Source organism: Petaurus breviceps, unplaced genomic scaffold, assembly GCF_028583685.1.
Source record: "Petaurus breviceps papuanus isolate PSGF00001 unplaced genomic scaffold, PetGlider_PUasm1.0 190, whole genome shotgun sequence".
NCBI lineage: Eukaryota > Metazoa > Chordata > Mammalia > Diprotodontia > Petauridae > Petaurus > Petaurus breviceps.
Window position 1 is genome coordinate 4,935,173 of NW_027185810.1, and position 13,925 is coordinate 4,949,097.

The 13,925-nt window shown below is 37.7% G+C and overlaps 1 protein-coding gene across 7 annotated transcripts in view; it reads right to left on the bottom strand.

Moving 5' to 3' along the window:
* ATXN1 (ataxin 1) overlaps nucleotides 1-13,925 on the bottom strand; it is a 530,883-nt gene that overhangs the window by 479,446 nt on the left and 37,512 nt on the right. For 6 of the 7 annotated variants that reach the window (XR_011169127.1, XM_069092453.1, XM_069092456.1 and 3 more), the window contains exon 2: nucleotides 4,655-4,719. The exons of the other annotated variant lie outside the window; for it this stretch is intronic. The gene's annotated coding sequence lies outside the window, so the exon portion shown is untranslated. The remainder of the gene's footprint in view (nucleotides 1-4,654; nucleotides 4,720-13,925) is intronic. 7 annotated transcript variants of the gene reach the window in all.

Consider the following 13,925-nt stretch of genomic DNA (forward strand, 5'->3'; position numbering starts at 1 on the left):
ATCTATCTATCTATCTATCTATCTATCTATCTATCTATCTATCTATCTTCTGCTACTAGAGAAGCAACATGACTTAGTAGAAAGAAGTCTGGACTCTAGTTCAAATTCTGATACACACACTACCTTTGTGAACATGGATAGGCAAGTCAGTTAGCTTCGTAATGCCCAGGGCAACTCTCTAAACCTAGACCTTACAGAGGAGTTTGCTGGTTGTCATCAATGGAGAAAGTACTCACCCTGGGAGCACCCTACCCATATTAAATCACAGACCTGAATTAAGAATCAAAATCAAAAACAAAAATTCTACCACTCACACCTTCAACCCCCAAGACAGAACTGTGAATAGTGATGAAAGATTGTGGATGGACCCCCTCAGCTATAGTAATATCTGCCTGTGGAGAGTCTCCATCTTACTTTAAATCTGAGAGAGAATGAACACTTAAAAGATTCAGTGGAAATTGTGTGTGTGGTGAAAAAAAAACAATTGAATAGATCTTCTTCATCTATTGGTTAGCAAATTACTCAGCTAAACTCAGAGGAGTGTTGAGGAGAGATGTGAAGTAATATTTTCTTCATTCTACTCCAACCACCCCCTACGTAGTTAATCAAATTAAAAGTAGGTAGAAAAGAATCCAGTGAAGAAAAGTCATCAAACATATTTTTTCTTTTATATTTTTAACCCTCCAGAAAAAAGAAACCTTTTCTTTTCTGTCAACATCCCACCTATGACATCAGACATGCCATTACAGTCCCGAGGTAAGTGAGATTTGCCATTTATGCCTCTACTCACACACATTTGTGTGATGAGGTTTTGCAGTCTGTTCATTTCCTTAGTGAATGAATGAAAATATGACCACAAGGCCTTCTAAAGAGTATGCTAGTCTGCTGAAGATCAACCTTGCCCCAGGAACCAAATAACTTTTTTTTCTTTTCACTTAGGTTAATGAGACAGTTGAGAGATGACTCATATGCATGGTTGATGAAGCAATTAATCCCAACTCTCCCTCTCTGAATCATCCCTACTCATGGAAAAAAATAAAAATATTAATCCTATATGAAAAGCAAAAAAAAATTGCTCATATTAAACTTTACTGCACTCAGAGTGGAAAGGGAATAGGAGAAAGAGGCTGATTTTATTTCATCTCAATTGTATCTGTCTAGGGGGAACTACACGAACAGATTTCAACAAGATTATGCTGATCAGCATTGCTTCCTCTATTTCGATTCACAAATCCTGTGTTTACAGGAACAGATTTCTGAGACATTCCTATACAATTAGCTTACTCACTCATTTTTTTTTTTAAGGAACAAAAGGATAACTCCCCCTTACGGGTAAAGACGTATGTGAGTGCGTATTCCTTTGTGAAGCAGTTCTCTAAATTCTAGTTAATACAGGAGTGCAGGCTAAGCGCGATTTGCTAATATCATTCAAGTGGAGCCATTGCTCCAAGTTACAGGCATTCACTCTGTGCATAATATGATTGCCCTCTACCACCCAACAAAAATCAAGTGTTAGGATCTCAGAGATCTTTGAATCCAGCTCCCTTGTTTTGCAGATGGGAAAACTGAGCCCTAACCTCCAGAAAGGATACAACTGCTAAAGATCACATAGCTAGTTATTGTCAGACCTGGGATCAGAATACAGGACTTTTGGTTCCCCATTCAGTTTTCTTACCCATTTGACTGAGATAGAGGTTTGGCACACTAATGTATGTTTGTTTTCGAAAACGTAAAGGCAAGTATCAAAGTTTAAAATATTTATAGACCAAAATTGGATAAGTAAAGCAGCTTCTAGCCTAGTTCTGCCTCATATCATCTTATACAGAAGTCATGGAAATATAAGCACCTACACAAAATCTGAGTGGCCCCAGAAGCACACGATATTGGAGGATGCCCTCAATTTGGAAATCCAAAGACCTAATTCAAATTTCAGCTCAGCTATTTACTTCCTGTCTATATGGCTTTATGTAAGTCATTTTGACTTCTGTGGTCCTCAGTTCCCTTATATGAAAAATGAGAGATTTAAACTAGTCTTCTAGTTTGAGCCTGTATGAACTCATTCCTGTCAGTCCAATTCTGCCCAATTCTCACCCTCTCTGAATCCCCTTTTCACTAGGTTTAGGGGATTAAGGTGACTGACTATAGTCAAATATAAATGGGTGTTCACCCATCCAAGAGAAGCATCCATGAAAAGTAAACAACAAAAAAAGCTGTATTTCTTCGCAGTCTTCAGTTGCAATCTTTTAAACCCTTCAATGTGAACACATTTCAAACTATACAGCTGAATTAACTACTTATGGGAGTCAATAATGGTCATTTACTATCTAAATATTCTTGTTTCAGCATCTGCAAACAAGAAATCATTAATGAAATGGAGATCAATAATGAAATTCTTCCTAAGGGGATGCTTTTTTAAACCAATTCCAAGAGCTCTAAACCTCTTAAAGAAATGCACAGTAGATAAACCTGGATATTCAACTGTTAGCTTAAGTTTCTTCTTCACTGCATCACAAAAAGCAGTGCCAGGGGATCACAGGGTCTGGCCTTTACTGAACAGCTAGGTGGTACAGTGCATCAGGCCTGGAATCAGGAAGACCTGTGTTCATATGTGACCTCAGATAGTAGCTGTGTGACCTTGGACAAATTACTTAACTGTTTTTACCTCAGTTTCCACATCTGTAAAATGAGCTGGAGAAGGAAATGGCAAATCACTCCAGTCTCTTTGCCAAAAAAACCCAACAAAACCTCTAAATGTGGTTATGAGGAGTTGGACATGACTGAAACAAATGAACAACTACAACAAGAAGTGTCTGGGCAAGGAGTCATCTCTCTGCAGGAGCTAAGGCTGTCACTTCCCTAAAATTGTTTCAGTACCCTAACTGCCCATATACCAGCTGAATTTAACTGGTGAAGCCAGTTTGGGAAACAAAAACCACCAAACAGTCATATTTCCATTAGCCAACAAAGCTCATTATCTACCATCTATGAGAATCACAAATCTCTAGAGTATCAACATGTGGTTATTGAAAAATATATAACTTAGAATCAGGAGACCTACATCAAAGGCCCCACTCTCATATTAATTATGTAACCTCTGGAAAGTCACAAATCAGTGCCTCAGTTTCCCCACCTATAAATTCAGAGGGGGGTTGGGTATAGGAGGAGTTGAACTAGGGGTTCTCTGAGGCCCTTCAGAAATCCTAGCCCATGTCCTAGAAAGACAATTAAATCATAACAAGACTATCACTCTGCTGATGCTCAACACACATGTCCTCATATCTCTTCATCCCCTTACCTAATGGTGTTAGTCCAGGTATAGCAACGAATATATTTTAAGAAACCTAATTCTCCTAGGGATTTATTTAGACAATGATAGAACTAAGCCCAATCTCCCCTAAGGATAAAAGACAAAGTTCTTGTCCTTGCATTAGGCTAACTTCTGAAAGATATAGACAAAAGAGGAAAATTACTCTAGGTTCTCCATTTAGCAGCCTGAAGACCAGTGCAAAGAAATTATGAACAGCAGCTCAAATGTACCCTGGTTCCAGTACCATGATGCCCTACTTTGGATAACCAAATCTTTATGATGACAATTCATTTTGAATGGGGAAGGGGGGGTATCAGAGACTTTCAGAAACTGACAGCAGTTTTTCCTCCTCTGTTACTGGGCAACAGTTGCTTAGTACTCAGAAAAATTTCAGCCTAATAAGCAAAACAATGAATCTTACTTATTAATATTACTGGGGTGAAATGAAAACACCCCAAAGAGGGCATCAGAAGTTCACTGACTGCTTTCCCTACCATACTAGGGCAATGCAAGGCCAAATACCACCTCTTTAAGGAAGGAAAAACCAAACTACAAATGAAACAGGAATGTGAAGCATCTCCTTTCCTGTTAGCTCTGTGACATGATCCATTTTTCTTCTTCCTTCCCAAAGTTTCTAACCTTCAGGTCATGCTCATACCCACAGACAAACAGAGGGAGTTACTGAGCTGCTAGTCCCTAGAGGAAGTGCTTTATTTTCATATCTGAGCTATTTTACTGGAGCTGCTGAGTTTTATTGCACAACCCTAACAGGAATTAAATAGTATATACTCTTTGGTAAATTATCAAAATGTAAACCAACAGCTACAGCGGGACCAAGAAAGCTGCCAAGATTTTTAACACTGTGATTTTACTAAGAGAGAACATTTTTCCCCTGCTGTTGTCTTCAGCTGTATCAACTTCACTTATCATACCCTTTTATATGTGTGAATATAAATCTGTACATATGTGTTTATATGTCTTTCCATTTATGCTCAGTATTTCATGTGTAATCTCCAAATGGGACAATCAATAGAAAATGGGGAAAAGGTTAAATTGCTATTTAAAAATCACATTCCTACTTTAATTATTCTAGATTGTTCACTGTCACTGATCACTGCATGCCATTAAGTCCAGTTAATGAGAAATGTAATGCCCCAGATGAATACACAAGGCAAATGCTTCTTAGCAGACAGTGTTAATTCTCTGAAGTCATCTGTTTTCATTCACTCTTTGCTATTTTTATTCTGCATCATCACCAGCATTTCCACATCAGAAAAATCCCCCTGGTCAAGGTAAATATGCATGTTTTATACACTTAAAGAAAATAGAAAGAGACAGCCACTTTACCTTGTTTTCACAGACTGATAGATTCCATTTTGCCTTCATGATAGGATGCTAATCATAGCAATGCACTGTCAAAAAATGTCAAGGAAAACAATTATTGATTAGTGCATTCAAATTTATTGTGCATGTAGACTAATACATGACAATAACTCTAAGAAAGCATGTAATACTGAAATAGAAAACTCATCAGCCAAATCTGCCAGGTAACTGTCAAGCTAAGAATGAACACTCAGAGAGAAAACAATGGGCTATTACAAAAAATTGGTCAAAAGATCCCTATGTATTAATGGCGTATAGAATAGCTCCCTCAAATAGACTTCATCCTTTGTTTACTGAAAAGAACCTTGCTATCTGAGTGTTTTTTTCTGAGTATGGTCAGAATTTTATATGACCACAACTACTTAAGAGGTCTTTTGAGTTCCTGTGGCTATTAAGACTTTTCTGAATAAAATTTAAGTTTCTATCCTGTTTAAAACACCACAATAATTTTTTTTAATGATACTAGAGATTTTAGCAGACGGATGTTTTGCTTTTGTTTTTGCCTTGACATACTAGATGTTTTGAATGAATTTGGACAGGTGGGTGAACAGGACGTAAGGAAGATGCCCTCCCTACCACAGCGCATGCACACACACACACACACACACACACACACACACACACATTTCCTTTTTCACACAATTACGACCTTTTCATCTTCTTTGTTGAAACTTGGCAAGAAAAAGCAAGTAAAGCCTGGACTTCTCAATATACCTAGGAAGGCTAGGAAAACTGTTCTGTTTTGGTAGGAGTCATTAGTTCTGTTCCCATCAAAGAAAGATACCCCTTTTTCTAAAAAACAAACAAATAAAAACCTGATACTTAACTAACTTCTCAGGAAACAATGTCCACCACCAAGACCTTTACTCCCATTTTCTTCAGCCTAACTATACACACACACACACACACAGAGTTACATAATTATACACGTAATATACACACATGTATATATGTATGTGTATATGTATACAATACATATAGTGTGTCACATGTGTGTGCATGCAGAGAGAGTTTGTCTGTCTGTTTGTACATAGTTGTTTAAAAATTGTCTCCCCCATTAGACAGTTTCCTAAAGGTAGGAACTGTTTTTGCATTTCTTTGCATCCCCAGTACTTAATATAGTGTTTGGCACATAGTAAACACTTAATAACCATTTGTTGACTGATATGAAATGATCACATTATATAGCTAGTCATATAAGGGCCTCTATAGATTGATTCAATTATGTCTTTGCTTCCAGTACATCCCTTCTCCATGTTCTATATGAAGGCATTTTTAGGGACGGAAGTGATATAGCCAATGACACCAGTCCAAGCCATCTAGAAGTCAAGGCTTCCCCACCTAGCCTGTAAATTCACTGCACACAATGAGGAATAACTAGAAATCTGATGCAAGACAAAATGACCTCCAACGTACTACCCATCAAGTATTCTCCCATTAGTCAAAGTCCTGTCTGCCTTAAACTCTTAGCCCTCTACTTGCATGGTGGCACAGGACCCTTTCTTGAAAAACAACTAAAAGCTCTTCACAAACAGTATTTACTCAGAAACCAGGCATTTTCTTTTTTTCCTGCCTCTCTTGTTCTTTTCTTCCCCCAAAATTATAATAGCTGCCATTTTAATATTGCTATTAGAGAAATTAACCTAAGATATTTTCTTCAGTAAATTTAGCATACTATCCACCACTTGCTATTTGAGAGGAATTTTGTTTTGTTTTTAATTATTTAACCTTTAGAAGTGGTCACTCTGCTCTTTTAAAAAAAATTAATTTATTTTCATTTTCAACATTCATTTCCATGAGCTTTTGAGTTTCAAATTTTCTCCCCTTCCTCACCTCCCCTCTCCCCAAGATGGCATGCAATTTGATAAAGGCTCTACATATGCATTCTTATTAAACATATTTTCACATTAGTTATCTTGCAAAGAAGAGTTAGAATGAATGGGAGAAACCACAAGAAAGAAAAAAAAAACAAAAAAGAGAGAGAGCAAATGTCACTATGCTCTTAAAAGTACTATTCCTAATTTCCATTTTATGCCTGTGGATAAGGCTTGTTAGGCCTAGCAGGTTGTCAACCTTCCCACGCCCCTCCTATTTCCAAATCCCTGAAAGCCCCCTGCTTACAAACTTCCCCATAAAACAATGCACAAGAAGGGACAGCAGTCATCAACTTCACTTGGTCCTCATTCATCTCCCCAAGGATATCAAATCGATTGCCAACTTGGTGTAGTGGCAAGAACACTCACTGTACGAGGAGTCAAGAGACCTGCATGCTAAGCATTGTCTAAATATTGGGAAAAAGCTAGAGGTTTATGTCAGGAAGTTAGGAGAGTCTCTTCATTTCATATCAATTCAATGTTGAAAGTCCTACAACGTTTTCTTTGAGTGCTTCAAAGTGAAATCCAATGATATCATCCTTTGAATGTTCCATAGTGTCCCAGTCATGGCCCTGAGTCCTTGAAAGCCATGGGAGTGAAGCATCAACTCTGGAACATTCATCCCATTATGGAAAGGCTTCTATTATGGGTCCAGAAAGACAAAACATTAGATATATGGCTACCCAGTAACTCATGAAGACTCAAGTAAGACAGGGATAGAGGTGTTGTGTGTTATCTGTTCTGGTTCAAGGAATACTTCCACCAGTCAATTCACAAATCTTAACAAGTACTAAAGGGAGTTAAACTCAGATGAATTACTTATATGCATTGCAGCCACACTGCTAAGACATCATTCATGCCTTGGAAGTCATAGGATCACATACTGTCAGAGCCGGGCCCTTAGAGATCCTCTAGTCTAACTCCCTAACTTTATACCAAAAACTGAGGCCCAAGGAAGTTAAGTGATTTAGTCAAGAGTATAGACAGGGCAGCCAAGTGGCACAGTGGATAGAGTGGTGGGCTTGGAGTCAGGAAGGTTCATCTTCCTGAGTTCAAGTCCAGCCTCAGATACTTACTAGCTGTGTGACCCGGGGCAAATGACTTAACCATGTTTGACTCAGTTTCCTTTTCTGGAAAATGAGCTGAAAAGGGAAATGACAAACCACTCAGTATCTTTCACAAGGAAGTCCCAAATGGGGTCACAAAGAGTCAGACATAACCAAAAATGACTCAATGACAACAAAAGGAATATAAAACTAGTTAAGGCCAGGGGTGGGACTAATTCAATCCCTCCAGACTCAAGAGTCTAATGACTATTGCACCATCTCAGTCATTTGTTAATTCTCTTCATGGACTTTCTTGTTCTTTCCCATGTCCCAAGTTATTGTTTTAAGGAAATATGAGGGAGAATGTAGTGACCACAGACTAAAAATTCTGAACAGTAGTCTTACACTTGTACTAGGGCTGCTCACCAGGCGCTCTTCTCTCTCTGAACTACACAGACACTCCTCCCCTCTATCCCTAGTCAACACATACATCGGGCTCCCTACTCCAAGTGTCAAGTCACACGTTTTGCTACCACAAAAGTAAGGCTGAGGAAACGAAGAAAGAAATTTGAAAATTCTCAACACATGTTCTATAGCTCTCCAAAATAGTACATTAGAGTTGGGTGTTTGTGAATACACAGTAAGATGTATGTATATTAATCATGTTCTCAGAATGCATAAAAGGGACAGAAGTTAGGTCAATAGGAAAGATTTGAACATTTACAAGAAGGTAGAATGAGAGCCATATTCCCAATCTACTCAAACAAGTGCACAGGCTATTTTCTTTTTCACTAACTCAAAGGCCACTTCCCTAGGCTGCTCATCCCAGGTGTTGAAAATGCCTAAGAAAAAAATAGAAATGAAATAAAAAAATGTCTAGATGTGGAAAAGCACAAGGAAGCACTTTGCAGAATATGTGCTAAGAACAAACGAGAGGCTTTCCCATTTTGTCTGCAAAATTGATTCTGAAAAGGGAGTCACTAAAAGTACTGCTTTTCTTGGCCCTTTTTCTTCTGCTGAAAGAAAGCACAGTGACATGGGAAAAAGCTAAAATTATATGCAGTGAAAATATCTCATATTATGAAAGCCTTTTTGAGTCATAACTGTAATCGAATTCATTTCTGTATCAGCTTTGCCAAACACTATCAATGGTTACTACAATAAAAATTAATATTTTGTCACTTGGCATCTGTAGTAACTTTGGTATATTTGACATGTTGGAGCTATGGCCATTTGGCTTTTCCAGCTGCCTTCCCATAATCTCCATTCATACAGGATGGATGATTTTATATATACAAGTGGCATCCTCTGCCCCAATGAGATCTGCTATACTAATAGAAAAAAAAGAATGATAGAAGAATTTTTCTCATACTAGAGAAGGAACACATACATGTCCACCCACATGACTGTTTGGTTATTTTAATATGGCATGTCTAGTAATCAAGAGTATAGGTGTTTTACATAATGCTTGAGGTGGTTTTACATAACGTTTCTAGGCTATGGTTCACATACTTGAGATTTATTTAATGTTCAGTGTATGACAGTCTGCTGTTAAATAGTTTGCAATTGATCATTGTAACTATTAGCATGCTCTAGGAACTAGAGCAATTTAAAATGTTAAGACTTTGCATTCTTTGCAATTATTTTTAAAGGCAAAGGAAATTATTTTTTAAACATAGTCATTAAATTTTATCTTTTCCTGTTCAAAAATCACAAGTGTGCCCAGCTTTAAGAAGGACTCTACACTTTATAAAATAATCACGCAGAGAATTTATTTTAAAAGTGGGGTCTCCTTATGCATTTGGCAAATACTGTGATTTGCAAAAATTCCTTTTACATATAACTTTTTAGGATTGTATCTACAGTTTGAAGTGAGAAACAATTCTACCTAAGAAATGTACCCAAAGATCAGACACCATTGCACATTTATAGCCATACAGCATGCTGAACATAGCCCATTTAACAAAACCTTTTATTTAGAAATCTAACAAATTCCCCTGCGTAGGCTAAGTTTCCTTAAGCTTGCCTGGCCAGATTCCCTACATTCAACAGAACAGGATCCAATGTTTAGTCAGAAAAGAGGCTCCTTCGTATTAAGATAATTATACAATTTTAACTTCTTAGCATGTGTTTTTTAAATTAATAACAGAATGGACTTCTTCGCTTACAAGAAAATTTGACTTAGACCATGTGAATTCCTTAATTGCTAAACCTAAAAAGCATTAAAAAAATATCCCCTCAGCCAAACATTTTGACCAAATATTTAACATACATTGATCATTTCTATTTACCCTCTTCATCTCCATATTCATATTCCTTCCATTCTCTACTGAGAACGAAGCCATAGTAATACTGGCTCTTGTGGAAGTTCTGAAACAGTGAGGATGTTTCAAGGCTTGGTTTCAACCTAGATGACTTCAGTGTTGAACATAAAACTCTTAGATGCAAAGTCATCCTGTTTGAAGCACCCCTCAGAGTTCCTCAGTGTTTCTCACATTAGTAACATTCAAATCCACAGCTGTCTTAACCATTCTCTTTAGACCCAAAGTTTCCTTAAATTATTTATTTACAGATCAGGTGAGAAAAGCATTTTGTTATTGTTCAGTTGTTTCAGACTCTTCATGACTCTACTGGGAGTTTTCTTGGCAAAGACACAGGAATACTTTGCCATTTCCTTTTCCAGCTCTTTTTACAGATGAGAAACTGAGGCAAACAGGGTTAAGTGACTTGCCCAGGGTCACCCCATGTCTGAGTCTGGATTTGGACTCATGAAGATGAGTCTTCTTGATTCCAAGTTCAGCACTCCGTCCACTGCACCACCTAGCTGCCCCTGAGAAAAGCATTATATCTTCCAAAGTATTAAATGAAGGCTATCTTGTTTTAAATTAGACAGGAAAAGAATGAGCCTCAACGAAACTGTTAAAAAAATGAAACAATAAACAATGGCCAAGAATGGATTGCTCAGTGTTAACCTAAAGAAAATTCATGAAATCTCAACTTGTGGAAGAGCTGAAAGTGCCTCTCTGGTATGGGAGACAAGCCAAAATTCTGACAGGAATTCAAAGTATTGAATCCAGCATTCTATTGCATGTTCCATAATTATGCCACAACCTGGAAGATAAATCTCTTCAGCCCTCTGGGCTTCCAGCTCTCCACCTGCTACAGTGAAAAGCAATCCAGAGAGTAGCCTGTTCCCAATTTTCAAAGCATCTTTCAACACACTTAAAAATTATTTTAACAACAGAGTCAAGTTAATAAAATAGGTGTAATTGCTCTCATTTCTATACTATCCATCCTTGCTGGCTGAGGTCAATTCTCCCAGAATCCCTTGGAGACTATCCATCAAGTATACCCAATCAGCCAGAAGCCACAGACTACACAGTCACTGGAGGGTATTATTTTCCAGAGGAAAGTATGGCTGAAAATAGTAGGTCAGGAAAAGAATATCTTGTATCTTAATTTTAATCCCTCCAATTGAATCTTAGTTGAAATGAAGAAGTCATGATGGGGAAAAAAACTTTCCTAAAACAAATTTTGGCAAAATGACCACTGGCAGAGACAAATCAAAACCATTGGTATGAACCTCTGAGACACTATTGTGTCATATAATATCATAAAATGTCCTTTCCTCACAACTAAGACTTGACCTAGTGAACATTCAGAGTATTTGCTAGGTGAAAGAATGAAATAAAAAATGTCCAAATCAAAGCCGTGCATAAATTGACCCCAGATTTATAAATCATATATGCTAACTGAAGGACTGGTTTTATTTTTTTTTTGAGAAATCTTCTTAAAAGAGAAAAATTTCTGTCTATGGAATTAGAAATGATGAAAATTGTTCCATAGCCTTACTCTGTTATACAGCTAAATTTGAGAAGGAACAGTGTTACAATTCATTCGTTGCAAGGGTCTCCAGGGTCTTTCTTGACTTCAAGATACGCTTCTTGGTATTTTTGGATATTTGACTCATTCTCCAGGGCCACTTCCAGAGCACAGGCTGAATTTTCAATGTTTATTCAGTTCTCCATAACTTCTAGTAATAGCTACTACTAGTAGCTACTATTACATGTTTACACTCCAGGCAAGTGATTGTTAATTTGTTAGCAACAGAATTCATTTTTTTTTAAAGCAATTGGGGTTAAGTAACTTGCTCAAGGTTACACGGCCAGGTGTTTCTGGGTGGGTGCTAAGTGTCTGAGCCCGGGATTCGATCTCCAGATCTTCTCAACACTGGAGCCGGTGCTCTTACTCGCTGTGCTACCTGGCTGCCCTGCAACAGAATTCTTAAGGAGACAAAAAATCTACAGGAAAGTATGAACTACAAAACAACAAAGGTTAGAAAATGGTCTAACAAAATATAAATTAATTGGCGACAAAAGAAAAGGGATGGAGAAGCAGCGCAGACCTATTCAGTTTCAAGGTTAAATTAGGTCTGATGAAACAAAGTCAACTCAAGCCATGTCCCCAAAAAGAAACTAAACTAAAACAAAAAGATCTGGGTTCAAAAATCTCATTAAAAATTTTTTTTATCTTTTTACAAGTTAGTGAGTTCCAATGGAATATTCTCTCTCTCTCTCTCCCTCTGTCTCTCTCTGTCTCTCTCTTTCACACACACACACACACACACAATTCACATCGTAACTAACATTTACACAGCACTTTATGACTGAAAGGTACTTTCCTATCTAGTGACATAGGCACTGCGAGATTATTATTATTTCCATTTTATAGATGAGGAAGTTGAGGGTTGGAGAAGTTAAATGACTTGTATATGCTTATCAAGTCTAATAGTCTTGCTTCTCTAAATGAGATAATAAAGCATTTAGTATAGTGTCTGGCACATAGTAAAGTTTATAATAATGTTAGCTATTATAATATAGCTACCATTTTTGTTTTTGTTTTTATTCATCAAAGGTTTATTGTTTTAACTAAAAAGATTTAAAATACACAGTGTGTCCCAAATACCCGGATGTCCCTCTTCCCTGGCTACCCTAGAAGAGTTGCAGTTTTATTTATTTATTTTTTTTAACTCTCTTTGAAATTGGCAGAGTTGGTTTTTGACAGGGGCTGCTTTCAGGGACTGACCAATGAAGCTATGCATCAATATATCACTTACTATAAGCCGGGAACTGTGCTAAGTGCATTACAATGATTAACTACCTCCTCCTCCTCCTTCCTCCAGCTCCTTCTCTTTCTTCTTGTTTGTTATACATGGACCTGAATCACCCAAGCAAGATAAGGCACTGCCTCAATGGAATGCTAATATTTTTGCAAGTCTGAAAAAGCGATCTTTTTCCCCCCAAAAGGATTATAAAAAGAAATACAGTTGTCTCTTCAGCATGACCTCAAACCCCGGAAATTTTTGTGTTCCTAATTCCTTTTCTGTAAACTTGACCCCTAAAGGAATCTTTTGTGGTTGGTGTGTTGCAATTTTAATTTTAATCAGAAAAGGAGTTGCAGCTTTTAATTCTCTTTTGAAATTGTCAAAGCTAGGCTTCCATCAGAGCCTGATCAATGAAGATCATCAATCCAAGCAGAGCTGCAGGTCACGGTCTCACACATTGTGCTTAGAAAATACAACAGCCAGACAAGAGGGTAGGGTGGTAAAGAGCAAGGGAATCCTCCACAGAAACCTCTGTTGACCCTAGAGAAATGGGCTTATGGAATTCTGTTAAGATTCAGTACCATACAGTGCATCCACACTCAGTTAAGCTGTAAAGAATGAGAAGGGTTTCTAGGCACTGTTACACTACCATTAAGATCTGATCGGGGCAGCTAGGTGGCACAGTGAATAGAACACCGGCCCTGGGGTCAGGAGGACCTGAGTTCAAATCCGGCTTCAGACACTTAGCACTTACTAGCTGTGTGACCTTAGGCAAGTCACTTAACCCCAATTGCCCTGCCTTCCCCCCTCCAAAAAAAAAAAAAAGAACATCTGATCACTCAAAGCAGTGTCATTATCAACACAACTTATTATTTGGGGGTATATTATGTCAATTATAAGTATGAAATACAAACATGGAATCCCTTCTGGGTTTGCCAGTGGGAGATAACATAGAAAAATTTTCCTAGCAGGACATTCTTCCTCACTTTTAGATCAGAGCTATGATTTCAATAATGCTAGTTAGTACTAACTACAAAACTTTCTCCTTCCCATGTAGATGTTGGATGGGTGTAATTTTAGCTAGCTGCCTCAGAGCACAAAAGAATGTCACACTGATTATCTATCTATCTATCTATCTATCTATCTATCTATCTATCTATCTATCTGTCTGTCTGTCTGTCTGTCTGTCTGTCTGTCTGTCTGTCTGTCTG